Here is an 18,917-nt window from a genome sequence, read left to right on the forward strand (position 1 = left end):
GCTGTACACACATGCACACACACACACACACACACACACAACAGGAGTTATAAGGTTAATGGGCATTCAGTCAGTTAGCTAGTTAGTATCCATTTCTAACAGGACAGTGGTAACAACAGTAGGCTACGTTTTAGATTTTAAATAGGCTGTATAAATTTCAATGGGAGCAACAGGACAATGAAATGTTGCTGAATTTACTACAGAACAGGACGGATTGTAGGGTAGCAAACATTGTCAGAAAACAAGTTTTCAACACAGCAGGTTACCTGGTGTAATGTTTTTCAGCTAAAAAGAAACATGGTCTGACTCCTACCAACTATATAAAGAGTAACTGAAGGTTAAATGCAGCTAATATGTCCTGTTTTAAGCCAGGCACTTACACCTCCGCTCTGCTGCGTCTCAGCCACCATCGCTCTGGCAGCAACGGTGCTAGAGCCAGAGTAGGGGAGAGGCGAGCTGAAGCTAACCATTGTTTTAACCGTTGTTAAAATGTTATGTCTCAAACAAGTACAGTTTTTTTTTTTTGCTTTTTATATTTTTAGAAGTGTGTCACACAAACAGCAAATATTGTCAAAAAAAAGTCAAAAAAGTAAGAAATCTTTGGGGGTGATTTGATTCATTCAAAAATGGGCTAAAATCGCCCCTGGTTACCAATATTAAATTCAGATATTCTAGTCAGGATTTGGTCGATATCTGATCTAAATGTCAGATTTATGTAGAGCTGGGCGATATGAGATTTTTTCATATCACGATATGTTTTTTTCATTTCAGGCGATAACGATATCTATCACGATATAAGCCAAATAACTATATTTGTAAGATTTAAATGTGCCGTTGCTCACAAGTAAAATGTGAAATAATCAGCAGCTTGTTTTTATTTAAATATTTATTTCCCATAATAAGTTCAACAGGGTAGATGTACTTAAGGAACATGAGACTTTTTCAGATAAATAAAGGCAAATATTGTAAACTACACAAAAGGCAGCCGCTAAAGCGTTTAAGTTTCAAAATAGAACAAACAAAACAGACTAAATTGTCAATTCCACTTAGAAACAAAGTATTAATTCTAAAAATAAATCTTAGTTTGTTTTACAGAAGAACAGACAAAACTGACTAACTTTTGTCAGTATCAAATAAACTGAGAACTAAAAGGAAATTCTCAATCTCTCCTTGTTGTATAGCTTAGCTTTTCAAACAGTTTTAACAGTTACTTTAGTCTGACAAAAGCCGAATGACGAATTAGCGCTTCCAGTCATAGACTGAGGCTACGTCCACACGTACACGGGTATTCTTGAAAACGGAGATTTTCCGTTTTCGTTTTAAAAAATAATCCCGTCCACACATAAAGGCAGAAATGAAGGAAAACGCTGCTATGAACATGCCAAAGCAGCAGGTGGCGCTAGATTCCTAACCGTGCAGAAATGTTGGCCAATCAGAAGTCTAGAAGCCTCGGTGGGAAAAAGTAAACAAAGCTGGGGCATAGAAGCAGAACAGAGTCGTATGTGTGGAGGGACAGTAACTGTGTGTATATGTAAGCATTTAAACACTGCAGAGAGTAGAATTAACAGTAACAGTATTGTAGAAATTCATTTCACTGAAACAATAACGTGGCGCACAGTGTGACGCATGCACCAGTTTATTGTATTTACAGACTTGCTTTCGGCACAATTTACAGTGCACGCTACTCTGTTTTTTGTCAGACTTGAAATAGCCGAAATACCTTCAAACTACGGAACTTCTATGGCTCTTCCGTTCGACAATCTCTCCGGCATTGGAACCATCATCTGTTTTCTCTTCTGTAACCTTCGGTCACGCTCGGTTGATTTTTCTAGTCGGCACACTCATTTCCTCCATTACGCGCTGGCTCCATTACCCGCTGGCTGCTTCCCAAACAAACCCACGTGCGGCTTGGCACTTGTGCTGTACGTACCAAGTCACGCGACGTGACGCTGCGGCTGTGATTGGTTCGGCTCTGCGCTACTGAATTTGGATCGGCTGACCTTTTTTTTTTTTTTTTTTTTTTTTTTTAAGAGGACAAGAGTGGCGAGGTCTATCGCGATAGCTTAATTTCTCTATCGAGTAAAAGTTATATCGCAATACATATGGTTATCGTTCTATCGCCCAGCTCTAGATTTATGCATCCTCAGTTAAGAGTCTCAACCTAGACCCGGTTTGTAGAGTACGCTTGGGGAGTGTGATTGTGTGTACAGCATCTCTTTATGTCTGTCTCCACGTTGGTTGAGTGTGGAGTAAGTGCACATGAGAGAGCATGAGGGTGGGAATGAATGTTTGTGTCTGTGTGTGCCTGTATGTCTGTGTCTATATGTCAGGTTGGGTATCAGACGCCACCTCTCTGGGGACACCTCAGGCCCTCCAAGGTTTGGAGGCCTATCTCCACCCACCACCACTTCCCCTGCCGGTGGCGGACTCCCTCAGGTGTCGGTGCGTTGGTGGTTCTTTGTGTCTGGGGGTGGGCGTCCAGGTACACACCGGCTCACTCCTTGGCGGCCGCTTATCGGGGCCTGGAGCCTGGGGCTCGCTCGGGCCCCTTCGGAGGTGGGGTGCCCCCGGCCTCTCGGCCTGGGGCTCGGTCACTCAGGCACAGCTGGGGGCCGGTGGAGCTCATGGGCGCGTCACTGCAACTCCCCCTGGCTTCTGCTCCGCGGCTGCTGAGTGAACCCTCATCTGGGACTCTCCTCAGCTCTTACTGGAACAGTGGCGCGGCTGCCCCTCTGTTGGTCTTCCTTGGTCTCTTGTGTTCTGGGGGCCTCTGGATGTCTGGAGTTTTGATCTCCTCCATACCCGCTTCACACCCTGGAGGACGGGGCTGGGGCTGTGGCCCCCCCCCCCCCCCCACTCCCTAGCAGATCGTTACATGGAGAAACCTTTGGAATACAAGCGCGCTGATCCACACAGGTATGCACACGGGTGTTCACTGCTCGTAGACCCAAATTACACCTTTCTTGGCTGCTACTTCGAGGCACATCTGTCCTGCGTGCTGCACAACAACATTGAATATTTAGTATTTACTGCTGTTTACACTTAGCTAGATTAATGCGATGGTGTTGTGTTTAGTATGTTGCTTTGTTTTTTTTTTTGCTTGTTTTCTATTTTTCTCTCAACAGGTGATCCAGGAGATTTTTATTTATTTTTTTTCTCCCCCCCTTTCTCACTGTCCCTCTCCCCTTCTGTTTTTCCTTTCCTTCCTCTTTCTTTCTCCCTTTCCTATCCCTCACTCATGTCTGTCCCGTCTGTAACATCTGAAAATAAAATATAATAAATAATAAAAACAAAGATCGACCAAATGGACCAATACGGCAATGCCACGATGATCCATTTGGCAAAGTAAATCCATTGGGTATCCTTGTTGGTCTTCAGACAACAATTCTGATGGCTAAAGAACCAAATGGGACAGGCAAAAAAAAAAAAAGTCTCAACTTTTCCACAAGGCGTGGTTGTGCTGTAAAGCTATAGCTTCCCACTCAGACCCAGACTTCCTGTAATGCATCATACAATCAGCATTTACAGCGAAAAGACAATTATGACAGAGTCAAGTATGTCTTAGTCTGCGTGTTCCATTCCCTGCTCTCTGTTCCAGGCATTCCAGCTTTCATGTACTTAGTTTTCCTGGTTCGAGTTTTATGTTAGTTTCCCCCCTGGTTATTTCCTTCATTTGGCTTATTTTTTTGTTTTTAGCCACAATAAACGCTCGCATTTCCTTAAAGTTCGTGACAGGAAAGAGATGTAAAACTTTAATGAGAAACGAAAGCAAGAAGATCAGCAAAATAAGGGAACTGTTCCACTTGAAACACAGATTTCTTTGCAGTGCCATGCATAGTGAAGTAGCATGATGGAATCACCCACTGAAGTATCTGAGATGAAACATTCACTGTGCATTACCTTTAAATAACTACTTCCTGTTGTCTTACCAGTTAGTGTTTTAGGCTGTTTCTTTTTTTTTCCCCAGCTTTAGGAAATATCCTGACCTGTTCACCTCAAGGATAAATTCACATATTTCAATGTAGAAACAGCTCTGAACTGTTTCAGCAACATTTCTGCTCATGACCAACAATTTTGACACCTTTAAAATGTGTTTTAAAAACTTCAAACATATCAGCTTTGTTATTAAGCTCACTGAAAACAAGAATCACATAAAAATGAGTTTGGGGTTATTTAAAATAGAGAGAAAAAAAAATATACACATTCCAAGACTTTTCTATTTTTTCAAAATGGATATAAATAAATCAAATTATTTGACATTTTTGATTCATGTTTTATCATGTGTGTTAGTGCCGCTATTGTTTTCTTTCTACAACTATACATTTTATTTGCTTTTCATTGATGAAAAACTGAACTACAGACAAGAATCAGAAAACAAATGGTAAATGGCCTGTATTTTTATATAGCGCTTTACTAGTCCCTAAGGACCCCAAAGCGCTTTACACATCCAGTCATCCACCCATTCACACACACATTCACACACTGGTGATGGCAAGCTACATTGTAGCCACAGCCACCCTGCGCCCCAGGGATAACGTTCATTAAATAAAAATAAATAAATAGATAAATCAGCAGGATATTACAAAGAACTCACCAGCTTTGCCCTCAGTGCTGATTGCTGAGTGGAGTCAGGAGAATTGTTATCTGAGTGAGTTAGAAAGAGCAGCAGGACACAGCCTCACACAGCAGATTCAACAGGGCTGTAACAGTTTCTCTGGTTTGTCTCTGGTTTACACTGTTAGGCAGCAGGAAAAAAACCCAGCATGCACCACAAGGAAGTACATGTTATTCTAGGACGTCAGCCTTTTTGTCACTTATCATTTCTGTGCTGTTTTTACGTATATTTGTATATTCTTGTATTCAAGCTAGCTTCTCCTTTTCTTTCTCTAAATGATATTGTGGTGGCAGATTTCTTTTCTCATATATTAATCACATATATATAATTATATCACATTAGTTACAGTAATATCACTTTCTCACTTTACCATAGTAAGAGCACTCCTGTCACTAGTTTACATGCATGTGGAAAGTTAACACAGTGAGGTCATTGTAATGGGAGACATTAAACAGATAGTGAGACTCTTTCTGCTTATCAGGGATGTAAATCCTTAGGTGAAGGCTAAGCAGAAAACAAGGTCATAATTCTCTCTGTGAGGGAGGAGGTATAGCCCTCCCCCCCCGTGAGAGGGGCCAACATGTAAGAGTTTGTGAAATGTTCTTTGTCTGTGTTGTAAAGGCGGTGTCCACAATTCAGAAATGGTCCTGGTGTTTCACTGCGATGTTCTCTCCACATTGCAATGTGTTTGTTTCACAAAGGTACATATCAGAGACAGAGAAAGATCTTACTGTAAGAGAAGAAATGTGTTTCTATTCATTACACAATATATGTTCACAAAGATTAATTAATAAGTGAGAGAAAACTAAGGAAGAAATATAGAGAAAAAGATAAAGTGATAACTAGACAGAGAAGTGTATAGAACAGAGAGGGAGAGGGATAGTCTGGATTAAAAACACTGCTCCGAAGCTTGGTTCAAAATACCAGGTCACATGACCACAATTGAACGAGGTTTTCGTGCCCCATATATATATTAAAACCTAACACTGTGCCAGCTTCTAGCTTTTCTGCCAGTGTGTAGAACAAAGTTGATGACACAGACATTTAGAAAACTTAAAAATCAACCAAACCAAGTTTGAGGGCTGTGAGGAAGAAACAAACCGACTGAGCTAAAAAAAAACAAACAAACATCTGTAAACCTGTGTGGTTATTACAGTGAACACAGCAGTCTGTTCTCTGTATGTTTGACTTTATCAATGGATTTATTGTGACTATCATGAATGTTCACAGAGGGAGGATGTTGCTGAAGCACACTGATCACTACAGTCACAGCTTGTTGTCTTTAGCAGTCCCAATATTTTTCTGGCCATGTTTTAGAATTTCTCTCATAATTACTGACAGTCTGATGTAATAAGTAGTTTTGTTTGGAGCTTTTGCCTGTCTGCATCATTGTTTCACAGAACAGCCTCTTCAAGTTGTACTGAAGGCCCTGTTCCAAATTGGCCAGCATGTATCACTGTGGAGATGGTTTCAGTGTCACGGCTGCCTTGGCAGACGTATGGAGTGGAGAGAAACAGGACCCAAGTGCAGACATTGATAACAAACTTAACTGTGAACACGCTTTTATTTGCAGCGGGGACAGGAAACAAACAAAAGCAGAGCACGAATAAAACCTAAACTAAATAAAACTTAAAGTGGGAGCACCTACAAATATAATACAAAAGAACAAAAACCTAGTGATGGCCCACTTGAAGCTGACGCTCCGGTGCGTGTGTCAAAAAAATCAACACACTGCTTCAGAAGCACTGTGTCGAAGCTTGATTCGTTTGGCCAGAGTCACGTGATCAGTGACGTCCGAAGCTTCATTTAGAGCGTGACTGCTTCGGTATCTGATTCAATGGTTTATAAGGAAATGAATCATTTGCAGGATTTGCGGAGTGTTTTGATGGTGACAGATAGCGAACCACTGATCATTCTACTGAGAGATTTGGAGCCAGCGAGGAATAGAGGAGGTTCTGTTGTGTGGGAGAATTTTGAGTTGATTTTCGTCAATCGGGTGGGTTTTCCAGCTTTGTGTTTTGGCTGTTTGCTTTTGTTTTGTGCGTGTTTATTTTATCTGAAAACGGGAAAAACTTAAAATGTCAAAAATATGATTTTCATAATATAAATATCATCAAATAACTTTAGAAAAACTTCCATTTGACTTGTTACATTTAATATTAAAAAATATATATATTTTTATTTTTCAATTAATCTTAAAATGTTAGTCTGCCAAATGTGCAGCAATTGAATTTATTTATTCTCTTTAGCTGATAGTTTCTGTATAACTGCATCTCTACCAGTTTCTCTGCACTCCAGCCTCCTCTGGGCCATGTGAAGGGATTTTCCTTAATGCAGGAGAAATTATCTCAACGAAAAGGAACAGGTTCGGCCATCGCACAGTGGAACGAATTTTCTTCTTAAATAAAAATGAAAAAGGGCTACTTTAAATGCATCATGTTTTTAATTTGCAAGTTCATAAGCATTTTCCATTTCACAATCAATTCTACCCCCAGGTCAGAAATATATATAGGAAAATTTCCCTAATATAATATTATTGATAAATACACCCATCTTGCGATTAATTGCATAAGTGCATGGAGGCAGGACCTCACAGCAGAAACATACTCCATAATGTGTTGTACATTATTATATATATATTATATGTAACGTGGTATTTTTCAATTATTGCATTTACCAACATCAAGAAGTGAAAAGCAAAGAAAGACCACGCCATGGTGCATGTTTAAACAAGGAAAATTTGCTGGTCATAATTATTTATTAAACAAATAAACCACATTTTTTTAACCCCCCAAAATACACGTTCAAAGCAACACAACGGCGGCCCAATATCATACAGAATTCCACTCTGTAGAGTGAGCAATCATAATGAAGCAGTTGGTTTTATTTTGTGGATTCAAGCTGCTCTTTGTATTTTTGGCCACCAGATGTCACCAGAGAGGACTGTGTTGAAAAGCTTCGAGTAATGAACCGTTTTTCAATACAAGCTTCAATGCTTCAGAAAGCTTCATTTGGCCATCACTACAAAAACCTGAACCTAGAAACCTGGGGTCCGTTCTTCGTACCTCACTAAGTAAGGCTACGTTCACACTGCAGGCGAAAGCGCATCAAATCCGATTTTTCTGACCCTATGCGACCCATATCCGATCATGCTATGACAGTGTGAACGGCGCAAATCCGATATTTTCAAATCCGATCTGGGTCACTTTCGTATGTGGTACTGAATCCGATACATATCCGATGTTTTAGAAAGCGACTGCTGTTTGAACGGTCATGTCGCATTAAATCCGTCTTTTACGTCACCGACACAAGACAGACGCCAATTATCAGCGCCGGAGAAGCGCCCGATAAGACATCGCGAACGCTTCCTGGCCATCCAGTGTAGATGTCAGTGAAACTGTTGGGAAGACAACGTTGGATAAACGTGAACATTTTATTTGTACTGTATAATCTGCAGATTCTGACAGAAATCTGCAGCTATCATTTGAAGCACCGCTCCTCTCTAAAACAGCAATAAGGATCATTATTAGGTTATTTACATTATTATGTAAATAACAAAATAACTTAAAGCAAAAATTGGGAAACGTAAAGTCCGAAGCCTTTATATTAACGGCCATCAGTCAAACAATACTGTTTGCTCTGGGTCTAAACAGAGCACGTTGTGTGTGAAGTCTTCTTTTGCGCATGCGGGCCGCTTTGAGCGTTCACACTAGAGCGCCTTTGCTGTCGCATTTTATTTGTAGTGTGAACAAGCAGACAAAAAAATCGGATTTGATCAAAGAATCGGAATTGAGCATTAAGACCTGCAGTGTGAACGTAGCCTTAGTTAGCTGGATTTGATTGTTGACGATTTCGCGTGATCCTGGATCGTTCGGTTCTCCGAAGCTCATCCAGGACTTGCTGTCATAGCAACAGATCCGTAAGCGTAAACCTGCTCGGGAGCAGGTTTACTTTATGTAAACAGGATTAGATCGCGGCCACGCAGGTATGTCCGCTTCATGTATACGAAAGCAACAGCGATATTTTTCCACTGTTTTTCCATAAATAAATATTATCAATGTAACTAAAGATAATGCAGTATTTGATCCTTTTATTGATGTCACACAGATACATACAGGTCATTTCCTAAAAAAAGGGAAATGTACTATTAATCATTCTATTTCATGTATTTGATTATTTCAGATGTAATTCATATTTTAGAGTAGTAATAATAAATTACTTCGTGTAATCGAGATGAGAGACCACGGCTATAAAAGTGAAGGTGGATTTGGGAAGTCTGTCGCAGCCATGTCCTGTCCGTATACGCGAGCCACCCATTGCGGAAGGTGCAAGATTGATAAGGAGAGTCCTCAGAATTCAGCGTATATTGCGGGACAGACAGGATCCTTTAGCTCAGCGCGACAGTGTGCTCATTGAGAGATAGATTTTCCCGTGAGGGTATTATTTACTTAACCAACTTGTTGACGAGGGGGTGCAGGACCACCACCTGTCTTTTTTTGCTCTGCCCTTTTCTTGGTTGCTGTTATAAACAAACAAACAGATTATTTCAGGGTCTCTGTCCAAGAGACGAAAAGCAATATAAGTGATAAATATTACCATTCTGTAGAATATTCTTATATTTCACTTTTACTTGTTCCCATGTTCTAGTGGGTCCTGTTGTGGCTCTAATGTGAAAGGGGATATAATATAATATAATGTAATATGATATAATGTAATATAATATAATAAATATACCCTACCGCCTACTGGTGTTGGCCAGAGGGGCCGATGGCGCGATATGGCAGCCTGGCTTCTGTCAGTCTGCCCCAGGGCAGCTGTGGCTACAACCGTAGCTGCTTCCACCAGTGTGTGAATGTGAGAGTGACTGAATAGTGGCATTGTCATGCGCTTTGGGTGCCTTGAAAAGTGCTATATAAATCCAATCCATTATTATTATTATTATTATTAAATTACTTACGAGTTTGATTTGTCAGCAACTTTCTGCCAGCCCTCTCTCCTTGCTTTTGCAGCCTTTGCAGTGTTCCCTTGCGTTTTAATTAAACTCTGAAACTCCTGAAATCCCTCAATCAAGAGTTCTTGCTCTGCTGCCGAAAAATACTGAGCGCGCGCATTCGACATTTTCGCCGACCAATCAAAGGGTTGCCGATCAATGTTTCTACTATCGATGCGTAGCCCCTTTTAAGCCAGCCAGCGATCTCACATTACTTCATCCAGCTGTACTAATCGTCAACAACAGATGTGTTCGGAGAACCGGAATAGCAAGCTCAAAGTTGGCGCGATGATTTGATCTTGGATGTAGTAAGCAAGGTACGAAGAACGGACCCCTGGAACTGAAACATAAAAACCTGAGACAGGGAACACAATGAATATGGGAAATGTCACGGGTGATACACATACAAACCAGCAAACAAACAGAGGAAGACACAGGGCTTAAATACACTGAGGGATAACGAGGGAATGCGACACAGGAGGAGAGCACAGCTGGGAGTAATCAAACATGAGACCAAGAGACTATAAATTCTAAATAATAATGAAAGCAAAGACTATTAATAATTCAAAACACAAAACACTGGGTCACCAACCAAGGACTGTGACATTAGGATTGTTTTGAGGCCTCAACACGATTCCAGCACAAATGTTTAAATTGTTTCAGTATCTCACGAAACCTCACTTTGTCCATCACTATTGTTTACTACCAAGTAAAATAATTAAACATATGCCACACAAACATACTAGCAATCAATGGGAGGTTTCAGAGGACATAATCCACAGGTGATCTGATCCGCAGTGACATGTGCATAACTCCTACCTGTAACAGCTAGTGAAGTCAGGTGCTTCACAAATCACGCTTGTGCCAAGTGCTTAGCTCCAGTGAAAGGAACTCTTAATGCTGCAGGATACCAAAACATTTTGGTTCTCCCCTTGTTTGCGCGTGTTCCCTCCGGGTACTCTGGCTTCCTCCCACTGTCCAAAGACATGCAGTTTGTGGGGATAGGTTAATTGATCAATCCAAATTTCCCATAGATGTGAATGCGGGAGTGAATGTGAGCGCGAATGGTTGTCTGTCTCTGTGTATTATCCCTGTGACAGACTGGCGACCTGTCCAGGGTGTACCCCGCCTCTAGCCCTATGACAGCTGGGATAGGCTCCAGCGCCCCCCGCGACCCTGAAACGGATAAGCAAATGGATGGCTGTTCTTTTGTGCGGACAATGTTGAGATGCCTTTTTTTTGGGAAGTCTTACATTAAGAGTTGAACCTGTTATAGCCACAAAGGGTGGGCAGACATTATATTAAACCCTATGGATTAAGAATGGAGTGTTACTCAAGTTCATATGTGTATGAAGCACACTGGGTGAATAATTTTAGTAATACAATGAAGCTTCTCTGTGATTATTGAAGTATTAAGATGATACTTAATGCAACCTTTTCACCAGCAGATGGGGATAAATCACCATCAATCAATCCTCAAACTCCTAAAAGGAGACTATTCTTATTTTTCTTATAATGTAAATAGTGTCTCTACCTTATCTGCAGGATAACAACACAAGGTTTACCTGTGCCTTATTTACCAGTTTAAAACCACACAGAAGCTTCAGTGTTGATCAGTAGCAGTCTTGTCTGTTATCTGTCACCTGCAGGGTCTGACGGGAGGTTTGAGGATCTGTTAGAAAACACGTGGTACTTGTGTGATTTTATAAGTCATCCTTGTTTGGCCTCAGCTGCATTGGAGCTCTACTTATCTCCAGGTTCACCAGAGAAACCATCACTGCACACGATGCTTTCCCTCCGAGCTGCTGCTCTGTGCTGTCTGTGTTCAGGTGAGTGATTTTATTCAAACAAGAGCACAACATCTGTACCAAACTCCAAGACTAACCTGTCTGTGTCTCCACAGCGATGGTTACTATGGCTGAAGAGCTGATACAGAATGATTTAACTCTGACCAGGGTAGCTGGAGAAAGTGTCTCCTTCAGCTGTGGGGGAACTGACCAGTGCAGCACTGCAGTTGTAGACTGGTACCAGAAGAAAGACACAAGAGATTCATTCAGAATGCTTCTTTCTATCAGCACAAAAAATGGTGCAGTTACTAAAGGCTACAACCACCCCGAGGAAGAAAATTTCTCAGCTGTAAAGAAACAGGACGGCTGGGAGTTGGAGATAAAGAAAGTTAAAGACATTCATTCAGCCACCTACTATTGCTGTTGCTCTAAAAGTTCTCACAGTGACAAATGATCCCTGCAGGCTGAACAAAAACCATCAGAGCAAAAGCAAGAAACCACAACCCACATTCACATCTTTCACCTCCATCTCAGTCTGAGACACAAGAACAGAGTTACAGAAATTTCAGCATTTAAATCACACAAATCGAAGTCTTTATATCAGCAAAGAGTGAAATGACTATTTGTAATGAAGGCCGAGAGCTCAGTGGGAAGCTTTCTACTCTAGTATGTTTCCACTAAATAAAGTGGTTTTCAATCAAATTGCTTATTATCTTAACAGAAAGGAAGAAAAAGAAACAAAGCGTTGATGGTTTTAATGATAATATTTCAAAGTTACACTTTTCAGAACTCCTGAAATCACCTCAAATTAAATCAATCATCTCTAATAATCCACAGAGAGATCGGCAGAAGAGAGATCACTCATGCAGGAACGATTATCCATATGTGTAAAGAAAATAAAAAGTGGAACTGAAACATCTTCTACAAACATGTTATTGTGTTGTTATAGTGTGAAGAAATGTTTTCTATGACACTGTAGTTTACACGTATGGCTAAACAAGCAGTTTTCAGACTTTCACACTGATGATTATTCTTCTTCACGCCTCAGATTCAGTGGAAAAATTACAAGACTGCATCACTTGTTAATCAGCAGCTGTATGATCTTCAGCTGCAGGGTGGTTTGAGGACCCGTTTGAAATCACGTGAGCCTCGTCACATGATTTCAAACAGTATCTTATTAATACTTGTTTGGCCTCTGCTCTGTCACAGTGCCACTTCTCTTCAGATTCAGCTGAAGAAACATCACTGCACACAATGTTTTTCCTCCAAGCTGCTGCTCTGTGCTGCCTGAGCTCAGGTGAGTGATTTTATTCAAACAAGAACACACCCTCTGTAACAAACGTTGACATACTAACCTATGTGTGTCTCTGCAGCGCTGTTTACCGTGGCCACAGAGCTGATTCAAAATGATTTGACTCTGACCAGGAGAGCTGGAGAAAGTGTCTCCTTCAGCTGTGGGGGAACTGACCAATGCAGCACTGCAGTTGTATACTGGTACCAGAACAAAGTCAGTGACAAATTCAGAGTGATTATTGGTATTAACAGACGCACTGGTGCGATCACTTCAGACTACAACCACCCTCAGCAGAATGATTTCTCTGCTGTGGTAAAACAGAACAGCTGGGCGTTGGAGCTCAAAACAGTTAAAGTCATTCATTCAGCCATCTACTACTGCTCCTGTTCTCAGAGTTCCCACAGTGTGAAATCATCCCTGCAGGCTGAATAAAAACCATCAGAGGAACAGCAAGAAACCACAGCTCCGTCTCAGTCTGAGAGAGAAGAGTTAGAAAATTTTTCAGTATTTAAATCAGACAAATGAAAATGTTCATACCATCAAAGGGTAAAATAGTACTTGTAATCAAGGTTGAGAGGTAACTGGGAGTACAATACAATATAATTTTATTTATATAGCACATTTAAAAACAAGGTGTATGCCAAAGTGCTTCACAGAAACCAAATAAGAGCAGTAATAAATACAAGTAAATAAAATAATAAAATAAGTACAAATGGAATATACTAACAGGTGGGAGACATAACTAACCAATGATACCAGGCATAGTAGACACGAGCCGAGAGGCTGAAGGTTAAAACATAAAAACATTAATAAAATCAAAAAAGATAAGTTACAGTACAGTTAAAAATGCAGGGTCTAGGAGGCAGGGAAGGCAAGGCTAAATAAAAACGTTTTTAATCGAGATTTAAAAGATTGAATTGAATCAGACGTGCGGATAGCTTGAGGAAGATTATTCCAGAGGTAGGGTGCAACAGAGGCGAATGTGCGGCCACCTCTGGTCTTAAGGCGGGATCTAGTTCGCACCAGGAGCATTTGACCTGCTGATCTAAGCACTCTCCTAGGGGTATAAAAGCTGAGGAGATCCTTAAGATAGCTGGACGCTATCTTAAGGACGCTGGTCCACTGCGCCCTTAGTACACTCGGTGCCCATCAGTTAATCAAACATCTTTTATGTGTCTGTACTACTTAGCTACATTGTGTGTGGAACAATACAACTCACCTCTCGTATGGCTACGTCAGACTGGCAGCGATTACTGCAGCCAGCCTCACCTAACCAGCCAAACCGATAGGGGGCGCTGTTTCCCCATTACACTGACATTTGTGGCAAGTGGAATGCCACATAAACACTGTTACATAGGTAGCCATCGTGACAGAAAAGGACCTTTCTGATAGATAAGATTTAAACCATTTAAGGGCACTGCCCGTGATGCCCACCAGATGCTCAAGCCTCATTAGAAGGACATTATGGTCCACCAAATCAAAAGCAGAGGACAAATCAAGCAAAACTAAGACCACACGGCGCCCTGAGTCAGCAATTGAGAGAAGGTCATGAAAGACTCTCAGTAATGCTGTTTCCGTGCTGTGGCATGGCTTAAACCCAGACTGAAAATTTTCCCCGATATTATTTGCATCCAAATAAGTTTGGAGTTGGGAGTGAACAATCTTCTCTAGGACTTAAGACAGAAATTGGAGTTTGGAAATAGGTCTAAAGTTAGCGAGATCATTCTGACCGAGGCAGCTCTTTTTGAGTATAGGTTGCACTACAGCGTGTTTAAAGGCAGCCGGAACATAGCCCGGTAACAATGACAGGTTCATTAGAGATAAAATACAGGGCCCGATAATGTTAAACCCATCTTTAATAATGCAAGATGGAAGGATGTCATGAACAGCGTTTGTGTTTTTCAGGTGATCAATTATACCCCTGAGAGTGGGGAGTGAAACTGGATAAAACTGATTGAGGTTAGTGGAGCATCGTAAAGCTGGCGCCTGACTCATCACAGGGGGGTGCGAGACTCTTAGAGATAAGATTCTGCCTGTAAAATGATTTAAAAATTCTTCACAAAGTGCTAAGGAAGCCAGTCTAGGCGTTACAGGACAGGGATTAATCAATGAGTTAAAGGTTTTAAATAAAAAATGTGGATTGTGACTGTTATCCGTAATGACAGCTGACAGGAAACCTGCCTAACTGATTTCTATAATTCCAGGCGGGTCCTGCGAAGGATGTCAAAAGACACCTGGAGCTTATCTTTTTTCCACCGCCTTTCAACTTGGCAGCAAATGCATCGTAAAGCATGTAAAGAGTCATTTAACCATGGTTGAGGGCAGCTTCTAAGCTGTTTTAGCTTTATAGGGGCCACAACGTCCAGTAAAGAAGAGCATGTAGAGAGGAAGGAGTTAGCAAAATCATCAACTGGAGAGGGTGTAGAACGATCAATGTCAGGAAAAACAGATTTGGAGAAAGCAGCCAAAAATTCAGCCACAGTCACAGGATTGATTATGCGCACAAGACGTCGAGGACCCTCAAAGTCCTGGACCATTTTGCATAACAGCATCAAAGATGACTGGGAAGTGGTCAGAGATTCCGATGTTGCTGATGTCCCTGATACAGATGTCCAGTCCATAAGAAAAAATCAAGGGTATGTCCTTTGAAGTGGGTAGGTGCATTAACCCACTGGATGTGAATGTTAAAATCGCCAGTGATAAGAACACGATCATAATTTAAATAAAGAGATGCTAAAAGGTCAGCAAAATCGTTAATGAAAGTCTTATTATATTTCGAGGGACGGTAAATCACAACACAGAGAGTCGGGGGGGACCAGCAAGTTCCAGCACTTGAGCTTCGAAGCTAGGGAACATAGCGGAGGGCAGGTGTCGTACTCAGAATTTATTCCTAAAGACCACTGAAGGTCCTGCCCCCCTGCAGGAAGGTCTCGGTGAGCTAAAAAAGGCACAATTCGGAGGAACAATCTCTGAAAAAGGAAAAGACTCACCAGGACAAATCCATGTTTCCGTCATGAATAATAAATCCAAACCTGTAGCAGTAAAAAGATCGCTCACAATAAATGTGTTATTCGTCAGCGACCTAACATTTAATAGCGCCTCCGAGTCAAAGACGCCGAGTGACAGTTGGAAGGAGCCCATTAGGAGCCCTAATCCAACACCGGGCCAGTGAATAAACCACTGGGTTGGCAGGGCAGGCCTGTGACTCAACATGGCAAATCCATCGATGCCTGAACAACCTAAGGGTAAACTGCTCCCAGAAGGTCGAGGGAAGGCAGAAAGCATCCACATCGACGTCGAAGCCAGCTACAAAATGTGCCTTTAGGTAAGCCTTAATGCGGACACGGACACCGCTCTGCTTGCCCCGTTTCCTGTAGCATCTCCTGCGTGAAGGAGGCAGGGGTCGGCAGTATGTTCCTGAGAGGTGATCCGTCCATGGCAGAGTGGTATCTCCTATATTGCCCCACGGGTCCGATCCATGAAAGTGCGACCCGTAAGTATAGGGTGGCCGCAGACTTAGGAAAGTATGCCGGTCATAGGTAATCAATGCAAAGCCACCTGAATAGTATGTAAGCAGAAGGGCAAGAAGCAGCAGAGAGCAGCGGAGAAGGCCTGCAGGACACACTGGCGCCATCATCGCAAAAGATGTGAGAGAGGACTAGAAAGTACTGGGAGTACAGGGGTAAGGTTCACATTTATTGCTTCCATGTTAGTCTGAGAGACAAACACCAGGCTAAAGAAATTTTCAGGATTTAGATCTCCACAAATCAAAGTTAAAACCTTATTATCTTAAAAAAATGGAAAAAAGAAAAAATGGAACAATTTTTTTGGTGGCTTTAGTTCTAAATTTTCAGTGTGTTATATATCCAAACTGCAAATGTTTCTTAATTACCACTAAAACTTTAAAGGTAGACCAACAGAGGGGGGATCACTCGTCCAGGAAAGCTGTCTCTATATCTATGAGCAATATGGAAGTGGAGTGCACTCATCTTCTACAACAGTGTTATTGTACTATAATGATGTGAAAATACATGTGAACGCTGATAAGATTCAGATGGTGGTTGGGTTGTCATTTCTAGAGCCTCACTGATATATTGGTTGATTTGACAACATATCAGTATCAGCCTTTAGAGTGATCAATAAATGAACAATTTAAAAAAAAAATAGACAAGAAAAGCACCTTTCAATATGTCACAGTGCCACTGTGACAATGTCATGAATATTGATGTTTCACAGTTTGTGCACCAGGGGGCACTCTGCAACCGCCCTGCAGTTTTGTTATTCCACCAGCTGGATCATCAAACACAAGAATCAGAAGAATGAGCAATGGAAACTGAACCAATGAATTGAAAGGGAAAATCCATCCATCTTCCACTTATGTGATTTAGGTTGACGGGGAAAAATGAAATATTTCAAAGCTAAAATCAGAGATCAGGATCTTTGTGGAATTCAAGTTCATTGCATCTCTAAAATAGCAGAATAAGTCACACGGTTGTATGTCCTGTCAGAAACTATGAATTAAAGATGATAGCTTAGAACAGCAAATAAATCCCTCTACAGGAAAATATTTAAATGTTCTTTTAAACGACAAGATGGTTGCAGCTGTCAGTCAGTACCACCCTTACAAGAGGAGGTTGGAGGACCCGTTAGAAGCCACGTGGTACTTGTAAGATCTTATAACTTGCCATTGTTCTGCATCAGCCTAACAGAGCTCTACTTCTTTCCTGGTTCACCAGAAGAAACATCACTGCACACGATGCTTTTCCTCCCAGCTGCTGCTCTGTGCTGTCTGTGTTCAGGTGAGTGATTTTATTCAAACACGAGTCCACCATCTGTAACTAACACTGCCATACTAACCTGTCTGTGTCTCTACCCCAGTGATTACTGTGGCTGAAGAGCTGATACAGAATGATTTAACTCTGACCAGGGTAGCTGGAGAAAGTGTCTCCTTCAGCTGTGGTGGGACTGACCAGTGCAGCAGTACTGTTGTATACTGGTACCAGAAGAAAGACACAAGAGATTCATTCAGAATGCTTCTTTCTATTGGTATAAGCAATGGTGCAATAAATCGATGTTATAACCACCCTCAGCAAAATGATTTCTCAGCAGTGAAAAATCAGGGCAGCTGGGCTTTGGAGCTAAAAACAGTTAAAGACGTTCATTCAGCCATCTACTACTGCTCTTGTTACAAAAGTACTCACAGTGTGAAATCATCCCTGCAGGCTGAACAAAAACCATCAGAGGAAAAGCAAGAAACCACAGCTCCGTCTCAGCCTGAGAGACAACAGTTAGACAAAATTTCAGTACTTTAAATCATAAATCGAAATGTTCATACCGTCAAAGGGTAAAATTAATACTTGTAATTAAGGTTGAGAGCTAACTGGGAGTACTGGAAGTACACAATAAAGGTGGATAAGAAAGAAAAAAATGTCTCAGACCGGTTCTATGGGAGGTTTTTCCTCCCATATCATTGAGTTGTATGTTGATGATACTAGTGTTTCCACGCATGGTCTAAAATATTTCAGACTACATTAAGTCCCTTTATGTTCCTCAGTTTGTGTTTGAGGGAACAAATATTTTTAGTTTTGAAGTCATCACAGTTTTAAGACATTTTGTTGACTGATTTCATAGAAAGTGAAGAAAAGATACGACTGAAATAATAAATAAATTCCCCTCTATATTTGAAGGTTAGTGTTTTGCAAACCTCAGTCTCAGTGGAAAACTGCAACACACGCCTTAGCTGTCAGTCAGCAGCAGCACTGACAGCTGCAGCAGTTAATGGGAGGTTGTAGGAGTTGTTAGAAACACGTGGTCCTCGTCTGATCATATAAATTGTCCTTGTTTGGCCTCGTTTCTATCAAAACATCACTTCTCCTCAGATTCACCAGAGGAAATGTCACTGAACACAACGGTTCACACAATGCTTTTCCTCCCAGCTGCTGCTCTGTGTTGTCTGTGTTTAGGTGAGTTTCAACCCAACAAAAACTACATGTCAGAAACACCATCAAACTGACATTTTCCTCTCTGTGTCTTTGCAGCGCTGGTTACCATGGCTGCAGAGCTGATCCAGAAAGATTTAACTTTGACTGCGACACCTGGCAAAAAAGTCTCCTTCAGCTGTGGAACTTCCCAGTGCAGTGGCAGTTATGTGCACTGGTACCAGAAGAAAGACGGTGATAAGTTCAGAGTGATTCTTCATATTAACATACGCACTGGTGAAGTCAACAGTGA

The 18,917-nt window shown here is 41.4% G+C and overlaps 1 protein-coding gene across 5 annotated transcripts in view; it reads right to left on the bottom strand.

Annotated features, from left to right (window-relative positions):
- Positions 1-18,917, bottom strand: part of LOC308394153 (uncharacterized protein) — a 67,866-nt gene that overhangs the window by 47,580 nt on the left and 1,369 nt on the right. Inside the window, exon 2 of one of the 5 annotated variants that reach the window (XM_080878327.1) lies at positions 17,888-17,960. The exons of 3 other annotated variants lie outside the window; for them this stretch is intronic. The gene's annotated coding sequence lies outside the window, so the exon portion shown is untranslated. Of the gene's footprint in view, positions 1-4,594; positions 4,695-17,887; positions 17,961-18,917 lie in introns of those variants that run through there. One more of the 5 variants, XM_080878326.1, reaches the window with a different exon arrangement.

Source organism: Rhamphochromis sp. 'chilingali', assembly GCF_963969265.1.
Source record: "Rhamphochromis sp. 'chilingali' genome assembly, chromosome: 3".
Lineage (NCBI taxonomy): Eukaryota > Metazoa > Chordata > Actinopteri > Cichliformes > Cichlidae > Rhamphochromis > Rhamphochromis sp. 'chilingali'.